This window comes from Kogia breviceps, chromosome 6, assembly GCF_026419965.1.
Source record: "Kogia breviceps isolate mKogBre1 chromosome 6, mKogBre1 haplotype 1, whole genome shotgun sequence".
Lineage (NCBI taxonomy): Eukaryota > Metazoa > Chordata > Mammalia > Artiodactyla > Physeteridae > Kogia > Kogia breviceps.
This window is the reverse complement of record NC_081315.1, coordinates 82,358,798-82,384,873: the sequence shown is the minus strand read 5'-3', so window position 1 is coordinate 82,384,873 and position 26,076 is coordinate 82,358,798. Positions and strand designations below refer to the sequence as shown.

General features: G+C 40.6%; 1 protein-coding gene across 20 annotated transcripts in view; it reads left to right on the top strand.

The window, feature by feature from the left end:
- Window positions 1–26,076, top strand: part of LIMCH1 (LIM and calponin homology domains 1) — a 349,588-nt gene that overhangs the window by 168,599 nt on the left and 154,913 nt on the right. For 4 of the 20 annotated variants that reach the window (XM_067036173.1, XM_067036171.1, XM_067036170.1 and 1 more), the window contains exon 1: window positions 14,968–15,162. The exons of 14 other annotated variants lie outside the window; for them this stretch is intronic. The gene's annotated coding sequence lies outside the window, so the exon portion shown is untranslated. Of the gene's footprint in view, window positions 1–14,944; window positions 15,163–26,076 lie in introns of those variants that run through there. 2 more of the 20 variants (XM_067036165.1, XM_067036164.1) reach the window with 1 other exon arrangement.

The following is a 26,076-nucleotide window of genomic DNA, read 5'->3' as shown; positions in this document are numbered from 1 at the left end:
CCAGTTCTATAAAGTTGAAGGAGTATCTTGTTCTTTATAACAAGCTCCTTTCAGCCCCACCTGAATGAGGCAACTTTTGGAAAGCCCCAAGGATGGGAGCTGGTTGCCAGGGGTACCAGCCTCATGATTAGAGAGTTGGAACTTTCAGTCCCACCCCACTGACTTCTGGGGAAGGGAGAGGGGCTGGAAGTTGAATCAATCGCCCATGGGCAATGATTTAATCAATCATGCCTATGTAATGAAGCCTCCATAAAAAACCCTAAAGGACACGGTTTGGAGAGTTTTCAGGTTGGTGAACACATGGAGATTCCAGGAGAGTGGTGCACCCAGAGAGCATGGAAGCTCTGTGCCCCTTCCCACATACCCTGCCCTATATACCTCTACATCTGGCTGTTCATCTGGATTCTTTATAATATTCTTTATAAAAACTGATAAGCATAAGTAAATGTTTCTCTGTGTTCTGTGAACCACTCTAGCAAATTAATCAAATCCAAGGAGGGGATCTTGGGAACCTCTGATTTATAGCTAGTTGGTCAGAAGCACAGCTACCAATCTGGACTTGAGACTGACATCTGAAGTGGGGCCAGTCTTAATGGGACTGAGCCCTTGACCTGGGCCATCTGACACTGTCTCCAGGTAAATAGTGTCAGAACTGAGTTAATTTCTTGGTGATGTTGAAAAGAAACACACAACGGAGTTATCTTTAGACCAAAAAAATACTTATCTATGTATAGCTAATTACTGCCCATTCACTCATGATTCCTGAATCTACAGATCTGGTCAAATTCTTTTTTCCTCTCCTCCAATTACCTTCAGATCAACATTTCCAAAATCCAGTGCACTAGTTGGGGTCCCAACAAGAAACAGAACTGCCACCCTCTGTGCCCTTCCCCCATCCTGTTAATGTTCTTCCACAGTTTGCTCTTCAAATCTATTGTCTGCTTCCTTTCTACGCTCATGGTCTTGTCTGTTTTCATGACCTCAACTCTTTACAGGATTGACCCAAGTCATCACTTCTTACCAAGTTTTTTCTCCTGAACTCCAGGCCTCTTGTTCTGTGTATTGGACAGCTCCATCTGGATGTCCTACCAGCACCTCGAACTGAACATATTCAAATTAGACTTAAATGACCACTCCCACCCACCAATGTCAGTAAAGGCATCATAAACATGCACTTGTCCTAGTTGAGCTGTCAGAGAATATGGCAACTTTCTTCATTCCGTCTACTTGTCTGCATTTCCTTGGCCACTAGGTAAGGCGTAGAGCCGGTCTTCCTCATCTCTTGCCTGGATTATTACAGTCAGTTCATAGGTCCTCAAATGTTATTCACTGTCATGTATGAAGCCTTTTCTCATGACACTTCTTATGAATATGGTACCCTCTCCCTGCTCTTCTTGACTAAATCCTATTTATGCATCAAGACCCAATGCAAAATCACCTCCTTTGTGAAGCCTTTAGTGTTTATGGTCCATGTGATTTTTTATTGTAGAATGCAGTTAGCATCTGGCTTATGAGAAAATGAGTTACTATATTAGAGACATAAAAGACAGCTGCACTGAAATATGATTGGGGGAGTAATATTTTTGAATAACTATTGTTAACAGTTGGAAATTCAAGGTGTGTAAATGATTTAGTATTCACATTCAAGCATTGTAGCTTTAAGATCACACAAATAGTAAAAGTCCATGCTCACACTTACCAATGCCTATAATGGGTGCAGTGATATCAGGTGTCCTAGTGATGTACTAGGAAGTCAGAGTATCACCTTGATGGAGTGTCTGCCAAAATAATTAGCCTAATCCAATTCTGAGGAAACAATCAGACAAGTCCAAATTGACAGACAGTCCCATAAAACATCTGGCTTGCATTCCCGAATTCTGTCAGTATCATTAAAAAGACATCCCCATCCCCTACAACTGTTGCAGATGAAAGGTGGCTAAGGACATATGACAGCCAAATGCCATGTGTGATCCTTGATTGAGAAAGAGTAACTATAATAGACATTATTTGGACGGTTGCAGAATTTTGAGTGTGGATTGAATATTAGATAATAGTGTTTTCTCCGTGTTGAATTTCTTTTACATGATAACTATTTTATCTAAGATAGTTGTGGTAATAGGGGAATATTCTTGATGTTAGATGTACGTAAGCTGGAGTCTTTAGAGATGAAGTGTCACAACATGTACAACTAATCCTCAAAATGTAGAGCAAAAAGAAGCTTGAGCATATAATGTATAATTCTGTATACACGTACATATAGAGAGATGGAGGGAGAGAGGGAGGAAGGAAGGAAGAAAAGGAGGGGGGAATGAGGGAGGAAAATATGGCAAAATTTTGGATCTAGATAAAGGGTATACAGTTTTCACGGTTCTATTCTTGCAACTTTTTGGTAGGCTTGAAAATTTACTGTACAAAATATTAGGGATTAAAATATTAATTCTCTTTATCTTTCTGGAGGGGGGAGTGGGGACCTCAAATAAGCAGTAGATTTCTTTTAAAACATCTTTATTGGAGTACAATTGCTTTACAATGGTGTATTAGTTTCTGCTTTATAACAAAGTAAACCAGCTATACATATACATATATCTCCTCTGTTTTGTGTCTCCCTCCCTCCCACCCTCCCTATCCCACCCCTCTAGGTGGTCACAAAGAACCGAGCTGATCTCCCTGTGCTATGCTGCTGCTTCCCACTAGCTATCTATTTTACATTTAGTAGTGTATATATGTCCATGCCACTCTCACTTAATCCCAGCTTACCGTTCCCTCTCCCTGTGTCCTCAAGTCCATTCTGTACGTCTGCATCTTTATTCCTGTCCTGCCCCTAGGTTCATCAGAAGAATTTTTTCTTTTTTAGATCCATATATATGTGTTAGCATACGGTATCTGTCTCTCTCTTTCTGACTTACTTCACTCTGTATGACAGACTCTAGGTCCATCCACCTCACTACAAATAACTCAATTTCGTTTCTTTTTATTGCTGAGTAATATTCCATTGTATATATGTGCCACATCTTCTTTATCCATTCATCTGTCGATGGACACTTAGGTTGCTTCCATGTCCTGGCTAATGTACATAGTGCTGCAGTGAACATTGTGGTACATGACTCTTTTTGAATTATCATTTTCTCAGGTTATATGCCCAGTAGTGGGATTGCTGGGTCATATGGTAGTTCTATTTTAAGTTTTTTAAGGGACCTCCATACTGTTCTCCATAGTGGTTGTATCAATTTACATTCCCACCAACAGTGCAAGAGGGTTCTCTTTTCTCCACACCTCCTCCAGCATTTAATGTTTGTAGGTTTTTTGATGATGGCCATTCTGACTGGTGTAAGGTGATACCTCATCACAGTTTTGATTTGCATTTCTCTAATGATTAGTGATGTTGCGCATTCTTTCATGTGTTTGTTGGTAATCTGTATATCTTCTTTGAAGAAATGTCTATTTAGGTCTTCTGCCCATTTTTGGATGGTTTTTTTTTTTGATATTGAGTGCATGAGCTGCTTGTAAATTTTGGAGATTAATCCTTTGTCAGTTGCTTCATTTGCAAATATTTTCCCCATTCTGAGCGTTGTCTTTTTTATGTTTCCCTTTGCTGTGCAAAAGCTTTTAAGTTTCATTAGGTCCCATTTGTTTATTTGTGTTTGTATTTCCATTCATCTAGGAGGTGGGTCAAAAAGGATCTTGCTGTGATTTATGTCAAAGAGTGCTCTGCCTATGTTTTCCTCTAAGAGTTTTATAGTGTCTGGCCTCACATTTAGGTCTTTAATCCATTTTGAGTTTATTTTTGTGTATGGTGTTAGGGAGTGTTCTAATTTCATTCTTTTCCATGTAGCTTTCCAGTTTTCCCAGCACCATTTATTGAAGAGGCTGTCTTTTCTCCACTGTATATTCTTGCTGTCTTTGTCATAAATTAGGTGACCATATGTGCATGGGTTTATCTCTGGGCTTTCTATCCTGTTCCATTGATCTATATTTCTGTTTTTGTGCCAGTACCATACTGTCTTGATTACTGTAGCTTTGTAGTATAGTCTGAAGTCAGGGAGCCTGATTCCTCCAGCTCCGTTTTTCTTTCTCAAGATTGCTTTGGCTATTCGGGGTCATTTGTGTTTCCATACAAATTGTGAAATTTTCTGTTCTAGTTCTGTGAAAAATGCCATTGGTAGTTTGATAGGGATTACATTGAATCTGTTGATTGCTTTGGGTAGTAGAGTCATTTTCCAATGTTGATTCTTCCAATCCAAGAACATGGTATATCTCTCCACCTATTTGTATCATCTTTAATTTCTTTCATCAGTGTCTTATAGTTTTCTGCATACAGGTCTTTTGTCTCCTTAGGTAGGTTTATTCCTAGGTATTTTATTCTTTTTGTTGCAATGGTAAATGGGAGTGTTTCCTTAATTTCTCTTTCAGATTTTTCATTGTTAGTGTATAGGAATGCAAGAGATTTCTGTGCATTAATTTTGTATCCTGCTACCTTACCAGATTCATTGATTAGCTCTAGTAGTTTTCTGGTAGCATCTTTAGGATTCTCTATGTATAGTATCATGTCATCTGCAAACAGTGACAGTTTTACTTCTTCTTTTCCAATCTATATTCCTTTTATTTTTTTTTCTTCTCTGATTGCTGTGGCTATAACTTCCCAAAGTATGTTGAATGATAGTGGTGAGAGTGGACAGACTTGTCTTGTTGCTGATCTTAGTGGAAATGGTTTCAGTTTTTCACCCTTGAGAACAATGTTGGCTGTGAGTTTATCATATATGGCCTTTATTATGCTGAGGTAAGTTCCCTCTGTGCCTCCTTTCTGGAAGGTTTTTATCATAAATGGGTGTTGAATTTTGTCGAAAGCTTTTTCTGCATCTATTGAGATGATCATATGGTTTTTCTCCTTCAGTTTGTTAATAGGGTGTATCACGTTGATTGATTTGCCTAAATTGAAGAATCCTTGCATTCCTGGGATAAACCCCACTTGATCATGGTGTATACTCCTTTTAATGGTAAGCAATAGATTTGAAGATGTGTAGAGATGCAGCCTTTTTTGTGAGTATATTCTTCACATGACAGTTCTTGCATCTGTATTTGTGACACTCAGGAAAGAACAACAGCGTTCCTCAAGTGCATCTACAGACTTCTAGGTTGATTTGTACTTTGTCACGGGGTTGACAGGTCACTGACCCTCTATTGATCAAGCAGCCCTCAGTAGCAGAGGCCATGGAGATCTAAGAAGTATGGCCAGAGTGTTTTTCATGCCTGGAACCCATGCCTGTGTGTCTTAATGGCCTAGTGTTGAGAAGAATCCATTAAGATGGCTCAGCTGCTTGACTTGAAGATAAATAGAAAAGTGTGTTTTCACATAGCAATCCCAAATTATAAACATGTGTAGATTTACAAAGGCATGAATAGGTATATTTTAGCCCCTGAGTTGAGCTGTGGTTACAAAGAATTCAGGGGTGAAGGTGTTAAAACAAAGTAGTTGAAAATCATTTCCTGGCAAGAATGAAAAGACCCTGGATCCAGGTCTGTGTTTCTTCTGTAACGATTGCTGACATATGCAGCCGTGTGGTGACTGCCTGCAGATGCTTGCATTCTTTTTTAGGTGTTAGTGATACTGTTAGATTTTGTCAGAGAGAAAGACCTCAAATTTAGGTCTTGGCATACCAACGACTTTTAAAAATGCTGCCCTTTATTTAGCCAGTTTGACAGTATTGCATAATCAAGCCATATTCTGAAACTCAATTTAATGGTTATTAGAGGTCTTGCTAAATTCCATTTCATCCCAGAAACATCAGACTCTGTGCAAGAGACACAAATGTATGAAATCCTTGCTTACAATAGGAATTTGGGGATTAAGTCTTTTCTCACCCGGATTTTAATTGTAACAGCCACTGTGTGTGTGTGTGTGTCTGTGTGTGTGTGTGTGTGTGTGCACTCACGTGTGAAGTATAATTGGAAATAGATATTTGGGGATTCTGTCCTTGGGTGCTGAACCTTCCCAGGGCTGTCATGAAATATTTGGTTGATCTTGCATATGAATCCATGAGGATGAAAGCAATCTAGGAAGAAAAGAATTTTACAGCAGGAAGGACATCTTAGATATACTTGTTTTACAGATGAGGACATGTGGGTCCATAGTGGGGAAGATCACACAAACAGTAAAAGCTGAGATGAATCCAAAGCACAGGCCACCCTTCTCCTTGGTTGTATCACTCACAAGTGTTCCCAGTTGAAAATGGAACACATGTAAATGACAATTATTTTACCTCTTGTGAGAAAGAGGGGAAAGCAAACACTCACTTTTTCAGTTCATCTCTTTCTTTTCTTCCTTTTGGCCAAAACCTTCAAAATATCTTTCCAAGCTCTGTGAAAGGGCTCACTTCACCTGATGCATGCTGGAAATTTGCACTAACTGAAGTTCAGTAGGCTATAGCAGGAGTGTACCTGGTAGAATTATCCTACCATTTTAGTTACTCTAACCCACTCAAAAACTTATTCTTTAGAAAAAAAGATGTATTTTTCCTTAACCAAAAGATAAGATTTCAAATATGCTCAGAGCTGAGCTTTCTGAAATGGATAAAAATGTAAGTTCCCATAAACTCTGTTGACTTTAGGAAGCTTTCAAAAGGTATCTGTTTTATTTTATGAAACTGATACCAGAACACTTGATGTTTCATTGTTTGAGGGAGGTCAGAGAATGAGAAAGGATGAGAAGGCAGTGGAGATTTCCACATTATGTGAAGATTAAAAATATTATTTTGGACAAAGCAAGGCATATGAAGCTGTTGAAAACTGAGTAGTATGAGTGAAAAGCCTTTACACAAACTTCATAATTTTAGGACGATGACAAGGCAGTAAATTTGAGGCCCAGGTGTTTTGGGTGCCTACCTGCCAAGAAGTGGTTTCCTGCAAATCCTAACTGGAGATTAGCTCTTGTCTGTGTCAGCTCATCCTTATCAATGTCTTATATTTTAGGTTTATATTTTACAACTTCATTTAGACATTCTAGAGCATTTACCTTCCCTTCAACAATTTATCATATAGGTTCCCCCAGAAAAAGCTGGTCAGGCTGCTATTCTCTGCCTCTGTTTCTCTTCCTGGTTGTTTTAGGCCAGGAGGGAGGCAGAGCAGGCAAAGAGGGAGGCCAGAGGTGTAAGGCACCATAATGACAACCATCGTATATTAATACCTCCCGAGGTATCAGGTGCAGTGCTTGATTACCCTTCTTAATCTTTACAATTCCCCTACGATGTAGTTATTGCTGTATTTTTACTAATCTCAGGAAACGAGTGTGCAAAGAAGTAAGTTACCAGCTTTCCAATAAATAAGAGGCAGTATGGAGATTTGCACCCCGATTTGCCCAACTCCAGGCTCTGTGCCTTTTGTACTGTGTTACACTATCTCCATCAGGTCTTATAAGAGATCTTTGAACCTCAACACTCCTGAACATTTGTTTGGAGGCATCAACCTCTAAGGAGATCTCATATGTTTTTAGAAGACAACCTCTCATCCTTCTCATTTAAGATCTATTAATTTCACCAAATTGAGGCAGTGGCGAATTTTAAAAGGCACTGCAAATGTAACATTTCTACTGTCACCCATATAAAAGCAATCTCCATGTGGCCACATCTCAAGCTTCCCAGTCAATGAAGCACCAGTTCAACAACGGATACTAATAGGGGAACATTAGACATCTTTACTGAAGTCTTTCCAAAAAATGTCATAGACTTATTCCATTTGTAACATGCAGTAAAACTTCCTGAAATGCCCTCCTCTGTCTCTCTCCTCTCTGTCTTTCTGTCTTGACACACAGTGCTCATGCGCGCGCGCGCGCACACACACACACACACACACACACACACACACACACACACACACACACACACACACACACACACACCTTATACTTGCCAGCTCCCCTGCAAATCTCTCTCTGCCCCAACGACCTATAATCATTCAGACTCACACTATACTAGCTCTTGTCTCTCTTGCTTCTTACCCTTCTCTGCTGCTACTAACCCCCAGCCTTTTCAGGTGCAAATCAATCCAGCTAGACTTAGCTCCTTTCAATTCCCCCACCAGAATCATGATTCTGATTCTGGACAACAAAATCTCAGGAGGAGGCAGATACAAGTCTCCTTCATAGGCAGGTGGGGAGGAGAGACTTGTAACACACCCACCCAGTGTGTTTTTCCTGCCACACTCTGCTCTTCTGCAGTTGCATGGTGCAGTCGGGGTAGGGGACCTCTGGAAGTGGTCTTGCTCTTCTTTGGGGGCCAAGTGGAAAATGGTGTTTGAGCGATGTTCTGTGCAAAGGAGGTACATTTCACTGAGGGAAATGAATAGACCTTGTGAAGGATCTCAGCCAAAATTAAATTTAATGACACACGTTCCTTTATCCTCATCCCTGGCACGGGGAGAGAAACCTCAGTTGTGTTTCCACACCACACACAGAAGGAATGCTCAATTTGCTACTCTCGAGTTTGGTGCCAAAACCGAGCCCAAGCAGGGATGGTGGTTAGCTTTTTAGTAGGTTTAGACATAAAAGAGCACAAACTGGAGGGAAAAACAACAGCAAAACCCATATGCTCTTTGGTACACTTGATCCTGCTTTTAGTTGAATGGTGGACTACGAACCTGCCAGGGGGGGTGGGGGTGGTTACTCTGTTCAATGCCTCCCAAGTGAGTGTGGTTTGTATGCTGCCAGGTGTAACAGCTTCCACAGGTACCTTCTAAAAGTACAGATTATCTCAGGTCCTTATCAGATAACCTTACATAGCTGCCCACTGCATATAAGAATAAAATCCAAACAGCTCAGAAAGGTGTTTAAGGCCTTTCCTGAGCTAAAGGAATGTTCTAGGTGTATCTCCCACTACATATTATTACTCTTAAGAAACAGGACTACAGTTAATTTATGACCTAAACCAAAAGACTTGGAACATAGTGAATACAAAAATAAAAGTATGTCAGTTGGTGAGAGCCATTCTCCACAGTGAGCTGGACCAGGGTAAAGGGGAATATTGATGGCCACTGGAACAGGCTGGCTTTTGGTTATCCACTGAGTGCTTGGATCAGACCAATAAGTTAGTCCCTTGTCCGTTTTTTTTGAGTACTTGGCAAGACTCAATGAGAGGTTTTTTGTCCTTACTACTCATCCTATGTTTATTATCTGTTTTCTGATTTTCTTATTTGGTGAGTGTATTAGTTATCCATTGCTGTGTAACAAATTACCCCCAAATTTAGTGGCCTAAAACATTTACTATCCCAGAGTTCCCATGGGTCAAGAATCTGGGCTTGGCTTAGTTTGGTTAGAGTTTCAGGATGTCTCACAAGGCTGCCATCAGGTGTTGGCTGGTGTCGTTTTAAGACTTGACTAGGGAAGGATCTGGTTCTAAGCTCACTCAGGTGTATGTCAACAAGATTTTGTTTGTTGCAGGATGTTGGCCAAAGCCATCCCCAGTTCTTTGCCACATGGGCCTATTTAAGAAGAACACCTCACAGTGTGGCAGCTTGCTTCATGAGAGTGAGCAAGCAAGAAGAACCAGAAGGAGAGAGAGAGAGGGAGAGAGGGAACAAACAAGACGGACATCACAATCATTTACAACCTAATCTCAGAAATGACGTTTCTTCACCTCTGCCATATTCTGTTAATCAAAAGCAAGTCACTAGGTCTAGCCCACACTCAGGGGGAGGAGATTACACAAGGACCTGTGTACCAGAGGAAGGGATCACTGGAAGCTATTTAAAAGGTGCTTCCACAGTGAATGAAATGATTGTCTTAATCTGCTGAGAAAGCAGGGCAAGAATTTCTTATTCTCCTGAAAATGTGTCCTTTATAGTTACAGTACTTTAGCGGTACTACAATTTTCCTTGGACCCGTGCATGACATCTAAGGTCTGTTTCCCAGTTTTCTTCTGCACATATACACTAAAAAGAGATGGTATGTTCTCTGTTGCCTTCCAAGTGAAAGTCCACTATGACTCAAAACATAATTCCTGCTTTCAAGGGATCTCCTTCTAGGAGGAAAATGTACAAATAAGGTCTAATAAAAGAGGACTGTGAAATGTTAATGAAATATGCAAGGAAGAACAAATTTGAGAGTAAGAACTTTGGAAGGCATGGGATCTGAACATGCATTTACAATCAGTGAAGACCATTGGGCTTGGGGGAGGACAGTCTTGCCTCAGAGGATGGAATAAGAAAGGCTTTGAGCCACAGGAACCTGGGTCTTGTCTGGGAGTGGCTATTATTTGTACGTGGCTGCAGCTGGAGCCCAGAATCCCTGAAAGAAATCAATACAGTGGAAAGTGGACCAAGAATAGTAGGTAGAGACCAGAAATGCCGTCTAGAGGTTGTTGGACTCATGTTACATGCAGTAAGAGCCACTGCAAACAAAGGAATCTCATGTTCCAGATAACTCTGGTGGCCATGTGGAAAGCAGATTATGGGAAAAGACAAGCAACAAAAGTCAATTAGGAGACAAATAACCAAATGAGAGATAATGCCTACTACTTAACCTAAGTAGAAGCAGTGAGAGTGGAGATGGGGACACAGGATTTATGGTTCTATGTTTTTCAATGAAAGTAATATGCCATCAATTATAAGATTTTTTAAAAGTATAACTAATTTTTTAAAAGCCATCAATTAAATTATGACACAATTTTAATATACCAGTAATGGAAAGATGCATCATTATTTTAGAGGTAAAAAATGTACAACTTGGAATTGATGAAATATGATAAATAATCCTAGGAAGATGACATCTCCATTTTGGACTTGAGCAACTTGGCGAATAGTGATGCCATTAATAGGAATCATGGGAGCAAGGGAGGAGAAATGGGTTCCAAGAGAAAAGATGAATTCTCTTTTGGACGTACTGAGTTGGCTACCTTTAAGAGATATTCATGTGCAGATGTCTGGCAGACAATTGGAAAATGTTGGTTTAGAACTCATGGAAAAGTTGTAAAAAATTGGACTAGGTTAATGAATGGCTGATTTTAAAGTTAAATCCTTATGCTTAAGTGTATATGAAGACAAATTATTTGTTTTTCTATAAATGCAAACTTTGAAGCTTTTGTCCCCTCAAATTATAGTGTGATCTTTGGAGTGTTTGATTTTCACTGGCAGAGACTGGGGTGGGGGGGAGAAGGGTGATGAAAGGAATTTGGGAACACAGGAGGAGTCATTAGCAATTACACTTAGGTATGAAAATCATGAGAGAGAGTGACTTAGAAAGATCTTCATATTACTGACAATTTATTGAGATATAATATCCAACCAATCTCATACTCTCTAGCCTCTCTTATACCCCTTGATTCTTCACTGTTAGTGCTAGGTAAGCATGTTAATTTGCTGTCATAACGAAGTATCACAGATTGGGTGCCTTAAAGGACAGAAATTTATTTTCTTACAATTCTGAAGGCTAGAAGTCTGAAATCAAGGAGTGGGCAGGGTTGTTGTCTTCTGAGGTCTCTCTCCTTGGCTTGCAGAAGGCCACCTTCTCCCTGGGTCTTCACATGGTCTTCCCTCTGCATGTGTGTTTGTATCCTAATCTCCTCTACTTTTTTTTTTTTTTTTTTTGCGGTACGCGGGCCTCTCACTGTTGTGGCCTCTCCCGCTGCAGAGCACAGGCTCCGGACGCGCAGGCTCAGCGGCCATGGCTCACGGGCCCAGCCGCTCCGTGGCATGTGGGATCTTCCCGGACCGGGGCACGAACCCGCGTCCCCTGCGTCGGCAGGCGGACCCCCAACCACTGCGCCACCAGGGAAGCCCTCTCCTCCTTATAAGGACACTAAACATATTAGATTAGGGCCTGCCCTAAATGACCCCATTTAACATAATCACTTCTTTAAAGACCTTACCTCCAAATACAGTCACAGTTCTGAGTTACTGGGGGTTTTGACTTCAACATATGAATTTAGGGAGGGACACAGTTCAGCTCATGACGGTGGGTAAGCCAGCCAAGGACTGAAATTCTTATTCGCATGTGTTGTGAATGCCTAGACGTGCTAACTGAAGTCTAGTATCCTCTTTATCCACCACAACCTATTTTTCAAGCTTGTTTCCTTAATTATTTTATGCTTCTGCAGAGGTGGCAGGTTATATACAGCAGTGCTGTAAAACATTTTTTTTTCTGTTTTTTCCCGCTTCCTGTCCCTGAAAAAAAAATACCATTCTTTAAAGAAAGAAACTACTTGTTCTCCCTTATCTTTCATTGAACAGCATTTAGCAGAAGTTTGTGACATTACATCAGTTCCTTACTTTTTTTTCCCCTGAGGAACAGACCTCCAATTAGGAACTGTGAGGAAAAAATATATAATAGCAGGAAATACATATTTCAGCCTAAGTCTTCTTTTTTTCTTAGTCATAGCTTACCTAAAGAAGGAATTTCTGTGCAACAAATTTTTAGCACTCCAAACCCAGGTTCATAGGGATTCTGTGGTTTGACAACAGGAAAAAAACTTCACCAAATATCTAAAAGTATTGTATGAAAGAGTGAGATCACGCTTGGTTGAAACAACTTCTCTTAAAATGTGCCATCGTCTGAGATTGTCTTGTAGAAAGTTTGCCTTGGCAAGCACTTCAGAAGAACTTGCTAGACACCTCTATTGTAATTAGCTTGGCTTCCTGCTAGAATCTTAGGTCTACCCTTATCTCATAATGGATGCAAAGATTAGTTTCCCTCTCTGTCATTTTCTCCACAAGATAAAATACTGTATTTCTGAGTAAATAGTTTGGTATTTAATTTATCTTTTTTTTTTTTTTTTTTTGCGGTATGCGGGCCTCTCACTGTTGCAGCCTCTCCCGTTGCGGAGCACAGGCTCCGGACGCGCAGGCTCAGCGGCCATGGCTCACGGGCCCAGCCGCTCCGCGGCACGCGGGATCCTCCCGGACCAGGGCACGAACCCGCGTCTCCTGCATCGGCAGGCGGACTCCCAACCACTGCGCCACCAGGGAAGCCCTAATTTATCTTTTCTAAAATTAACTTTATTCAGTTTAAAGTTTTGACATAAATATTTTCCCTATAGGTAATAAAAGGATGATTGATAAGGTGATATGGGAATGGTATTCATCTCAGTGGTCTTCCTCCCCAAAACCCATAACCCCAGTCTAACCATGAGAAAAATATCAGACAGACCCAAATGGGGATACAGAATAGCTGACCAGTACTTCTCAAAACTGTCAAGGAAAGTCTGAGAAATGAGGAAAGTCCAGAAGAAGCTTAAGAGAAATGACTGTAATATGGTATCCTGGATGGATCTTGGAACAGAAAAAGTACATTAGTGGAAAACTAATGAAACCCAAATAAAACCTGAAGTTTAGTTAGTGGTAGTGTACCAGTGTTTGTTCATTAGTTGTGATAATGGTACTAACCACTGGTTAGTAATATAAAATACAGGATACAAGTTATACTGGAACTCTCTGGACTATCTTTGCAATTTTCTGTAAATCTAAAAACTATTTTAAAATAAAAAGTTTACTTGAAAACTAGAATGATTGACGATAAACATAAAGTAGAACATAATGCAAAGATACTATAAAATAGGCAAGGAAACACAGACGTTATTAATAAATATTAAATGTCAGCCCACCATTTGAAGTATTGGTATCCATAAATGGCAGAATACCAGTGAGTCAGTGGGCATATCAGTCTAATAAACTCTTATAAATGATGAATTGGCTATAAACACTGTGTTTTATAGCATTTGAAAATTCCAAACAGTAAATCTACACACGAGGTTTCTGCTCACATATTTCACGATCCCTGTTTTTAGAATCTGCACAAAGAAATATTTCATGTCCTTTAGGGAGGTTTAATAAAAGACAACAGGTGGGAAATGGGTTTTGCAGTAGCATGAATGGCTGTAACCATAAATACTAGTACCTCAGAATTATCCCAGCAGAGGACTGTAAACACATTAATCACCCAACAGTGGAGAAATTCCATCCTCAGGTGTCATCTCAATTTCAGGCACAAAGATTAAATGCTTCCATTTAAATTCAAAACCCTGAATGGATATGATGATCCTTTATTTTCATGGGGAATCATAGAGTGAGTTCATCAGTGTCCTCATCTATAAAATGGGGTTGATAAATTTTATCTCAGTATCGTGGGATTAAATGAGATAGTATGTGTAAAATGCCTAATATGGTGGATGGTACATCGTCTGTTTTCAAGAAATTGTAGCTGTGCTTATTATTTATTATATTCATGATTATTCTGATGGCCTTAAAATTTCAGAACTAGAGGCTATTTAGAGATTTTTTTAAATTTTTAAAATGTTTTTTTTTTAATTTTTATTTTTTTTTCCGGTACGCGGGCCTCTCACTGTTGTGGCCTCTCCCGTTGCGGAGCACAGGCTCCAGATGCGCAGGCTCAGCGGCCATGGCTCACGGGCCCAGCCGCTCCGCGGTATGTGGGATCCTCCCGGACCGGGGCACGAACCCGCGTCCCCTGCATCGGCAGGCAGACTCTCAACCACTGCACCACCAGGGAAGCCCTAAAATGTTTATATTTTTATATTTTAATTTTATTGGAGTATAGTTGGAGTACAATGTTATGTTAGTTTCAGGTGTAGAGTAAAGTGATTCAGTTATTCATATACATATATTCATTCTTTTTCAGATTCTTTTCTTGTATAAGTTATCACAGAATATTGTTACAAATGAGGAAACTGAGACTCAGAGGACAATGACCTGCCTGGGGTCACAAGGCTACTTTCTTCCAGAGTTGGGACTTGAACTCTCCTCCCTCAGGTCCTGCTGGGTCCTGTTCCAAATGCAGGTTTACTGATGGCATTGGGTGCCAACTATGCAGCGGCAGCTGTCACAGAGCTCTCCTGCAGAATCACACTGGGCGTCTCTATGTCTTGGGGATTCTGTCCCCCTTCCTCAGTGGGAGCAGAACTCCCCGCCTCCCTCCCCAATAGGTGTGGCAATCACGCTCTCTTCCAGTTAGTTCTCTTTCACTGCATCAGCATTTCGGCTGCTGCAGCCTGCTTGGGGCAGAGCTGGGTTTGCTATGCTGAGGACTGTTTTGGGAAAGAGGATGTAAGGGCGCTTCGGCTGCTGTGTACGGGCTGACTGTTGGAGCACCCAGGAGAGATGCCCCACCCACCTCCCAAGTGTGGGTATGCTGGAGTTTTATGTGGAATATGAGGCCATGTAGGGGTAAGTAAAATCCGTTATGAAAAAAATACATGATGATGGGTGTCCACGAGTGAAGGAAGGAAGCTATTTAGATTTCATCACTTGTTTTCATTTTTAAAGGTCCTTTTTATACACTTATGGTATGGCTAAACTACACCAACATTCCTTTTATATGGAGTTTACCTTGTTCCTTGATATTTTTAACCACCTGTTGCCTTTAATTAAGCCTTTTTTATTCTCTAAGGAAAGCCATTGTTTTTTCTTTTGGGGTATGTCATGGAAGGCACATAGACACATTAGTCAAAATAAAGAGGATTTTTGATAATTTTGTGAATTAGAAGCAACTCTGCTACATTTAAAGATGTATTCCTCAGCAGCACATGGTGTCCTGGGGAAAATGTGACTGCATACCTTGAGGTGCTGTTCTACCTGAGCCCCCCCTCGCCTTCTGCTCCTTTCCACCACCCCTGTTACTTTCTAAAAATCTCCATTTCTTAAAATGAGGAGGGAAAGAACTGAGGAGAAAATTGAGGCGGGATGGAGGGGGCAGTGAGCCTGGGGTCATGGGCTGCACATTCCAGCCTAGCTCACTCTTGTCCTTCAAAGCCAATATTTACTGCAGGCTAGGGAAGGAGTGGAGGTTATTTCTGGACAATTCTCTAATAAAGTCCCGTTAGAACTGCCCTAATGCTAACGCTGGTTATCTAGAGGAAGGAAAGTTTCCTTAGTCAAATGTACGAGGCTGGGTTGAAAACGAAGCTGAAACAGAGCCTGGCAAATCCCCATGGCAAAATGATTCATCTTCATGGAGTTGGAAAATCTATTTTTATCACCTTTATTCAGCCAACTCCTCATTTTTATTCCCTCACCGAACGACCGCTATTTCCTTCATGGTGCTGAATAGACCAAATGTCTCAGTAGTCTGAGCTTCTCTTTGGGCTGTTCCCAGCTGGGCTGATTCAGCAGCCTTGGGGAGAAGGGGGATTGTTCTGCATGGCATGGGTGGGTGCAGAGCAAAGTGAAGGTCAGATCAAACCCAGGCTGCACACTTTCACTCAGGAATTCTGCCCAGGGGTACGTGCCACTTCCACTGTCCTGCCTTTTGTGTCAGGTGTGTAGAGGGCGATTGGGTGACCATAATTCTTCTTGCCTAGAAGACCTTTCCAAGTGTGGGAAGACGGGGCAAGAATCCAGTACCCTCCGTGTGGCTTGCCTTTTGACTGTTAAGCAAGGCGTGAAAAGGTTGCCAATACATTTGGTCTAATAATAGAGCAGAAACCCTATTTTATTCATTTCCCTGTTTCCGTTTAGGTCTCTACCTATGCCATTCCAGGCTGCTGCATATTCCCAGTGGCTCTTACCAGAGTCCCCTGTAATGCTGAGAGGATTGGTGATTGTTTTCAGTAAGAAAGTTTAAAAGACTGAGATAAAGAAAAAGAACCAATTCTTACTAAATTTCCTTGTCCAACTGATTCTGCATGCTTACTGTTTGGGAGATATGGCAAAGGGCGACTAGGAAAGCAGAAGGAATGTCGACTATATACAGACAATGTTCATGGCTGTGGCGGGTGTTTTTGGCATCTGGCATGTAGTAGGCACTCAATAAATATTTTACTGAATGAATGGCATCAGTTAGCCCTCTTAACAGCTGTCCTTCAGGAGGCAGTGCAGGGGGGTCATTAGGAACTAGCATTCTGGAATCAGATGGCCTAAATTCTGGATTTGCAACTTCCTAGCTGTGTGCTCTTTGGCAGGTTACTCAGTCATTTGAGGCCTTTGTTTCCTAGTCTGTAAAATGGGAATAATATAGTAACTATCCTATATGGTTTTCATGAAGAGTAAATTAGTTAATATAGGTAAAGAGCCTAGAATTTTTCCTGTAACAAAGTTCCAGATATGAAGAGGAAAAAAAGCAGGAGGAAGTGGTGGAGGAGGACTGGTTATTGGAATGAATTTGGGAACTTTTGAGATTTTGAACCTGTCTTTTTGGTTCATTCATTCCCTTAAACCATGATTCCAGTGATTTACAAATCTTCCTTTGTTCAATAGAGAAAATAATTTGAGAATAAAAGAATAAAATGAAATTTAGAGAAAAAGTTACTTCCAATCTCTCAAAAAACAGTTATTGAACTCCTACTGTGTGCCAGGTACCAAACTAAACATTGGATATTGAGTGTTGAACCTAACAGTCGTAGTTCTTGCCTTAGTGGATGCTACAGTATAGACTCTGTTAAGCACTATGAATTTATTGACTCAGTGAACACAGCTGCCTTGTTTCTTTTTCTCTATGTTGAGTCGACATAAAAGGATGATACTTGCAAACTTAGCTTCCAGCAGTGAGTGAGGGGTGAGGAAGTAGAGGGAGAGTAGTGTGTGTATGGAGTGGCGTACAGAGCCCAACTCTACAGTTATATAACGGTAGTGAAAGATAAGTACCATGGGCATTGGATTGACCCGTGAAACTGGAGGGACATCCAAAGTAGTGATGTGTATAATCAACCTCTGACACATAAAGGAGCACAGGTAAGGAGTAAAAGAATGAGAAAACCAGAGCAGTTATAAAGATGGGAGGTAAGAGTCATAAGATCCTGAGTCCCCACACCCAACTTTGAGAGTGTAGAGTGAAAAAGGCTGGATTTCTTCGAGGTCATCTTCTCTTTTTAGCTCCTGGTACTGCCATGGCAGGTGGGCTTCTGTATGGTCTTTTTCAGAACCTGGAGCTTCACATCTCTTGGAAATACAAGGATGTGTGTGAACTGCTGATCTCCATCTGGTTTTGCCGGTCTGTGGAATGTTCTGCTATTTTAATTTGGTGAATCTTTTTTATTTTATTTTATTTTTTTACTTTGGGGAACAACAGTGATCTGAGACCTGCCCCTTACACTATTCACTCACTTTTGTCATATCTGTTTTTGAGGAGCAGTTTTAACCTTAGTTGCCTTATAGCCCAGAGGCAGTAAGTCACCGGTGTGAATTGTGGAATGGGATAATTAGTCATTTTTCATTCTGCTTTTATCTGTGTTGCTGGATTAATTCCTGGGGTCTCTGTTTTCTGGAGGCAGTCATTTCTTCCACAACAGCCGTCTATGAAGAAACCGAGCTTACGAAATGACTGGGGCATGTTTTACATGGCTGTATTTAGTTCCTTCTGTTTGATTCCCATGTAAGCTTTGGCAGTGATTTCCGCAGTGATTTCCACAGCGTTTCTGTGGGTGGTGCCAGGGAATGATTTTGGTAAACAGCCCCCTGGCTGTTGTTGGCTGGGTCTCTGCGAATACCATAAAGGATAGAACTTGAAAAGTCTCTGAGGTTTTCCTGCCCTTCCTAGAGCTAGCCCAGCCATACTGTGGTGTGAGCAGTGGTCGGGCATTGGTCTGCTTGCTGGCTTCTTCTTGGCTGCCCTGGGTTGGAGTGGAGTTCTGACTGCATCGAGTTTCCTCTCCTCTTATTACACAGCCTGGGATTTTCACCCTGAATCTGCTGAAGTCATTTTGATAGAATCTCATTTCATCTTTGTCATTTCTATTTCAAGTTTTCACTCCCAGAATAACCAGCCTTGAAGTTCTCAATTTATTGATTTTATCCAGGCTGCCGCTGCTGCATTTTGCTTTTAGGAATATGGACAAGCTTAGTAAATTCCTAGATATAAATGGATATGGATAAATATATTCTATAGATATAAATATGTGTGTATATATATTTTTTTTTCCTGAGAAGATTCTAATGATAAGAAGTTTTTGCTCTCAAACTATTCAGCCAAGGTAATTGAAGACTAAAATATGTGAATTAAGCAGTAAACACTCATACAAAAAAGAAAGTCCTAAGAGAAAAATAAATTTAAGTAGACTTGTTAAAAACAAAAAAGAAAGGAAGGAAGGAAGAAAGAAAGATCTGATTGTCTGGCAACTGAGCATCCCTTTGTTTCCTGACTCTTTTTTTTTTTTTCTTTTTCTTCTTTTTTTGCTCTTAAATAGCATTTGCTACCTATTTCCTGGAATGGACCTATTTTCCCTGTTTCTCTCTTCTTCTGTTGCCATAAAACTCGTATTTATACAGTTCATTGCCACATTGGTATTTCAGTTGTATCCAGAAATCCATCCCATCTAATACATTCTATTATACTGTGAGCAAAACTGATATAGATATTTTCTTATGTCAGAGGAGAGTCTTCCATCAGTGCAGGTATTAACAGTTAAGAGAGAAACTTACTATAGTGTGTTTATATGAATTAACTTCAACACATTGAAAATAAGGACTAAATAAATTATAAAATATTCCTCACATTATTGTTAAAGAATTAATCTGTTTTGATGATGGCAAAACTGATTAGTAAATATAATGGTCAAGGGATCAGTTGACTTTCAAGAAATAATTAACTGGCTTATCTTTATTGGCAAATAACATGTTGGTTCAAAGAAAGCTAATTGCAGAGAGTTTGTGATTTGTGAGGGAGAGAAGAGTTTCAGGGGTAAATGCTATTGGTGGATCCAGCACTTACTTCTCCAGTGAGGAGTATTTGTCCCTAAGACAAGTGTTATCTTTCCTTTTTTTTTTGGCCGTACGCGGGCCTCTCACTGTCGTGGCCTCTCCCGTTGCGGAGCACAGGCTCCGGACGTGCAGGCTCAGTGGCTCTGGCTCACGGGCCCAGCCGCTCCGCGGCATGTGGGATCTTCCCGGACCGGGGCACGAACCCGTGTCCCCTGCATCGGCAGGCGGACTCCCAACCACTGCGCCACCAGGGAAGCCCAAGTGTTATCTTTCAAGGCACAAAATGTCTAACTCAGCTAAAGTATTTAGTTTTTACTATATAAATACATATTATGTATTTTAATAGAAATATGTTAAACTATGTTTGTAGATTTAAATATAAAAGCATAAAACATATGAAATACATTTGAGTGTGGTATTAGGGACATCTTTGAACTATTGCATAGGTAGTGTTTCATCCCTAAAAGAACTAGTATTTAAGAAACTTGGATTTTTCATGAAATGTACTCGAGTAGGACAACAGGCCAGGTTTAAAATATATGACAATTAAACCCTAGGTTTATTTTGTCCCAAATTGGAGCTTTCTTCTTTTTCCTTGAGCCTAGGATCGAGGCTGGCACGCTATCCAGTTGACTGAAGTGTGTTTTTGTGGTCACTCTGTCTGCATTATAAGCACGATTAATTGGATGGCATATAAAGGAAACGTCACGATTTTCTTTTTCTCTCCAGATCTCAGCTCCCCTGACAGGCCTCTGAGTCCCAGAGCAGTGCTCTACTCCAGGGTCCTGATGTCTTTGCCAGGTTTCTTTTCAAAAACAAAGGCGTTTCACCTATTTTGTGATAGGTTTTTATCACTTGGTAGAAGGATGTTACTGTACCTTAAGTGAATGCTCACACCATCATTTCACAGATCCTAGTGGCTGTTTTTCTTTTGCATGGGTGACAGATTTAGGGGACATGTTGACAAGACTGCCATGGAAATATTCCTTCTCCAGATGTTTACTTCTGGATTTTTATCTGAAATTCAATCTTTTCACCTATGGGCACGCTTTCCCGCAACAAACAGCACAATGAACTCTTGTTACCATACTTCTGACTCCCCATCCTTGCCCCTCCAGCCCCCTCAGCTCCAAGCCTGTGATTATGCTGGATGCTTTCTGTTATGCTTTGGTTTGCAGTGGGCCAGCTGAAAGATAAACAGCTATTAAATAAATCTGTTACCCTTTTTAGAACAAATAGAGCTGTTGAAAGAGTTTAAGAACATAGTGGCTCCTTGAAAAGATTGTCAACATTCTTGAACCCTCTGACTGAAAGTGAATTTTCTTCTGTATGTGTGTGTGTGTGTATATACCGAAACTTATTTAAAAAAAGAACCTGAGTAGCCAGATATTCGAAGCCTTTTGTGTTCTTAACCTTCCAGTGTTTTTCTTGGCAGGACTTGAAAAAAACTTAGCTGTCATCTACTTTCTGCTCCTGTTGAGGGGAGAAGTTGGGACTGGGAGACTCTGGGGTGGCAGGGAGAAGCCCACGGAGGAGAGGGGAGCCCAGGAGCTGCTGGGTGCCAAGGGTTTATATCGTTATTCCGCTGCATTCACCCTGCTCCCCAAGGCCAAGTCTTTCTTTTCTTTTTATATTTTCTCATACACCTCCACTGCTGTGGGGCTGGCACATTGGAGCTTACCCTGGACCACACACATCTCCTATTGTCACCAGGTTCATCTCTGACACTGGATGAGCCCTACTGCCCTTAGGATGGCGATGCCTCCTAGGGGGACTCGTTTATCTGTGCTGGGGCAGCTGATTAGGACTCCACACTCTTTGCTGTCATGGATTCAGCTTTGTGGGACTCCCCAACTTGCCTAAGTTACCTCTTGGGTCCTTGCTCTAAACTCCAGTTGCCAGGTAGTAAAGATGCAGCAATTTGAAGGGAAGGAATCTCTCTTCCCTCTTCCGTCTTTCTTGTTTCCGTTCTGAAAACAACTTCTTTGAACTGGCAAATGCCTACGGGAACTTTGACGTCATGGGACCGGTTACTTTACTCCTTTGTGTAACCTCAGAGTTACTGCCAATATAAGGGGGAAACATAGTTTGTTCATCATCCTGAACTGCAGTATGATGTGAGTTGGAATGCTGAGACCAACTTAGAGATATTTTTAGCAAAATGAAATATTTTGATGCATATCTCTCACCTGAAATTTTCCCCAGATTTGCTATTTCTAGCTTCTTAGCAGCTTCACAAAGGGGTATTGTTTTTGAGTCAGAGGAGAAAAATATTTTTATTTCCTGCCCTTGACGACTAGTGGAATTGATAAAAAGCATCAAGGCTCTTTGAGTTCTGGGTCTCCCACCAAAAAAAACCAGAAAAACAAAAACAAAAAAACCCAAACCATTATGTAAGAAAGAACTTGAGTGGTTTTTTCCTGTTTGTCAGTATGAGGGGAGAGTTACTGTGGAAAGTGAGGGGCAGTCGTCCGCAGGAATGGAAAACAAAGAGCTTTGCTAAGAAAATTGTAGCAAGAGGGATTGGGGAGCTGCCATGTCATCTGGCTCTAAATTTAACATTGACTTTGACCAATGGCTTTAACTTTCCCTCCCCAGGTTAGTTCAAAGGCTCCTTTAACTCATCTATATCCCTGAAAAGAAACTGTTGCAAATTGAGTTGAAGGGTATTGGAGCTACGGTGTGTTTTATTAAATGGTTATTTAATCAATAAATGAGTGACTGATAATTTCTTATGGTTGATCAGAAAATCTTAATTTAAAAAGTCACAGGTTTGACTCTTCAAAAAGTTAAGTAAACACAGAGCTTATGTACGTAAGCAGTTGGAAGACAAAATAATGCATTCAGTCAAGAATATCTATTTCAATTCATACTTATTTGGTATTTTAATTTTTTGGCCACAGTTTAAACGGCCTCACTGTTATGTTGGTTAAATTTGCCGACACGAAGTATTAACAATGCACTGAAAGCTTTACAAAAAATAAGGAATTATTCCTACTTGGCTTACCTTTTTATTCATTCACTTAGATTTCCCAGACCTTGTCAGTAGATTTCTATGCAGTTATATGGTGATACATTGCTATCAATGCATAGAAGACTGCCTGCTATGTAGAGTAGAAAGACGCCCTCACTCCTTTCTATTTTTTTAAATAAAAAATCCCTGGGAGACATCCTTTGTGTTGTTCTGCTACACTTGTCTGTCCACGGATGAAATCAACATGTTGACTGTTATTTCTCAACTTTCTTTATGCTTCTTCCCCTAACCCTCCTCACTCAGTTTCCTTACTCCTGAATCTTTCAGGTACTTTCATCAGGCTCTTTCCTTGCCTGATTTACAGTTCCACTACATGGCATTCCAGGCAATGGATGGATTGCTTCCGCTGTGATAGATGATGGCACTGAAATAGTAGTGAGCTTTAGTATAATCGGAGCAAAAATTGCTCTCCTGGGTCAGCCCCGTTCTTCCTCTACTCAACAGTGTGTTCTGTTAGCGACAGAAATGCCAAGGGTTTCTCCTCCCCCTATCTATAGGAATTCCTTAAGGTCTTCACTATAGTATTTATATCTCCTTGTCAGCTTGGGCCTTTAACACTGGAAGAGTCAAAGATTTGCAAATGGATTTGTTCTTTTTTTTTTTTTTTTTTTGCACTTTCTCCTTTCTATTCTTCTTTGTAAATTTTTTGAGGTAATTGACATATAACATTATGTTAGTTTCAGGCACACGAAAAAATGATTCAATATTTGTATACATTGCAAAATGATCACCACAATAAGTCGAGTTAACATTCATCACCACACAGTGACAGAATTTTTTTTTTCTCGTGATGAGAACTTTTAAGATCTACTCTCTCAGCAACTTTCGAATATGCTGTACAGCATTGTTAACTACAGTTACCATGTTGTATATACATCCCTTTGACTTATTTATCTTAGAGCTGGAGATTTGTGCCTTTTGACCCCTTCATTCATTTTGCCCCCCCGCCCCCCACCATCCCCTGCCTCTGGCAACCACCGATGCTATTATTCTTAAAGATGTCATAGAGGCCCAGATTTATCTCTTCGTTTGGCCACTTTCCAGCTAGGTGACCTTGGGCCAGTTATTTAACCTTCTCTAAGCTTCAGCTCTCTCATCTGTAAAATGAGAATTAACTACAGTACTGACCTCATCAGACTGTTACAAGGATTAAATGAACTTATGCAGGTAAATTAGAATGTTTACCTGGAGCATGGTACATGCTCAGGAAAATGTAGTGGTGGTAATGGTTCTGATGCAAGTGCTAACGTCACTCACAGACTTCTGGAAACCTCTACTTTCTCATCTGTAAAGTGGCATAATAATAGTACCTAACTCATTAACTTGTGAGGAATAAAGGTGTATGGATCAACTCAGTGTCTTTTCTGGCATCCTATAAGCTCTCAGTGAGTGGAGGAGGAGAGTTCTGCAATTATGTAGATTCATTATACTTCTCCTGTTTATCTCTATTCTTTGTTTAAGGCATATACTTTGAGCCATAAACCCATCCTTGAGGACCTGAAACTAAACTATCCAAGTCATTATGAACAAGCCCACTTGCTCCGTTTCTAATTCCTCATCATAAAATGGCAGTGTTGAACTAAATGCTCTGAATAGTTTCTTCCTTTAAAGTATTTTAGCAATGATGCCTCCATCACTCAACTCAATTTTGAAAAATACCTGTTAATGAGAAACTCATCTGAAAGAACTTCTTTGCCATCTACCACCAAAGACCTTACTAAAGTAATCACTTTAGGCCCCTAGTAAACTTTCTCTTATTTAAAAACCCAGGCTGTTTTGTTTATATGATTAATGACTTCATCAAGTGGCCCCATCCAAAAGAGTAACTGATCAGTCTATAATTCTCCAAAGCCATTCTTATTTCTCATGCTTATATTTTTAGTCTATAAACCCTTGGCCAGTTTCACCCAAAATTAAATCCTGATGCCTTGCAGATATACCTCATATTGAGGAATAGGATTCCATTTTGTCTCTTTGCCAGTGGCTGCTCTCCCTTCGCTCTACCCCCAAAATCCTCATCCAGTTTTTTTCCATTTGGAGAGTAGACATGAAAACTGGTTTCCATTACAATCTCATCACCCCTGAGGCAGGAAGACTAAGTATGCCATGTGTTTTCAGGCTAAGAACTTTGGACGGCAAGCCCGAAGACCTGCGTTGCAGTCCAGGCTCTGCCCCCAAAGCACAGGGACTTTGGACAGTGTGCTTACTGTTGCTTTAGTCCTTAGTGTTCCCATCTGTCCGATGAAAGATAGAACGGAATGGGCTTGAGGACACGGAGGCCGGGGGGTGGAGGGGAAGCTGGGACGAAGTGAGAGAGTAGCACGGACATATATACACTACCAAACGTAGGGTGGATAGCTAGCGGGAAGCTGCCGCATGGCACAGGGGAGATCAGCTCGGTGCTTTGTGACCACCTAGAGGGGTGGGATAGGGAGGGAGGGAGAAGCAAGAGGGAAGCGATATGGGGATATATGTATACGTATAGCTGATTCACTTTGTTATGCAGCAGAAACTAACACAGCAATGTAAAGCAATTATACTCCAATAAAGGTGTTTTTTTTAAAAAAAAAAGATAAGACAGAATGATTCCTAAGATTTTTCTTCCAGTGAAGCTTTATGGTCCCTATCCCTTCCCATTTGGTCCCATACTGTTTTGTTTTTTTTTTTTTGGCTTATTTTTATTTTTTGTTGTTGAGGTATAATTGACATACAACATTATATTAGTTTCAGGTGTACAACATAGTGATTTGATTTTGTATATATTGCAACATGATCACCTCAGTAAGTCTGTTTAACATCTGTCACCACATAAACTTACAGAATTTTTTTCTTGTGATGAGAATTTTTAAGACCTACTCTTTTAGCAACTTTCAAATATGCCATACAGTATTATTAACTATAGTCACCATGTTGTACATGACATCCCCATGACTGACTTACTTATTTTATTTTATTTTATTTTATTTTATTTATTTATTTATTTATTTTTTTTTGGTACGTGGGCCTCTCCCGTTGCGGAGCACAGGCTCCGGACGCACAGGCTCAGTGGCCATGGCTCACGGGCCCAGCCGCTCCGCGGCATGTGGGATCTTCCCAGACCGGGGCACGAACCCGCGTCCCCTGCATCGGCAGGCGGACTCTCAACCACTGTGCCACCAGGGAAGCCCTGACTTACTTATTTTAAAACGGGAAGTTTGAACCTTTTGACCCCCTTCACGCATTTTGCCCCACCCCCTGCCTTTGCAACCATCAGTCTGTTCACTGTATCTGTGAGCTTTTTTTAAAAAAATTTCACATGTAAGTGAGATCAAATGGTATTTGTCTTTCTCTGTCTGACTTATTTCACTTAGCCTAAAGTCCTCGAGGTCCATCCATGTTTTCACAAATGGCATTCTTTTTTATGGCTGAGTAAT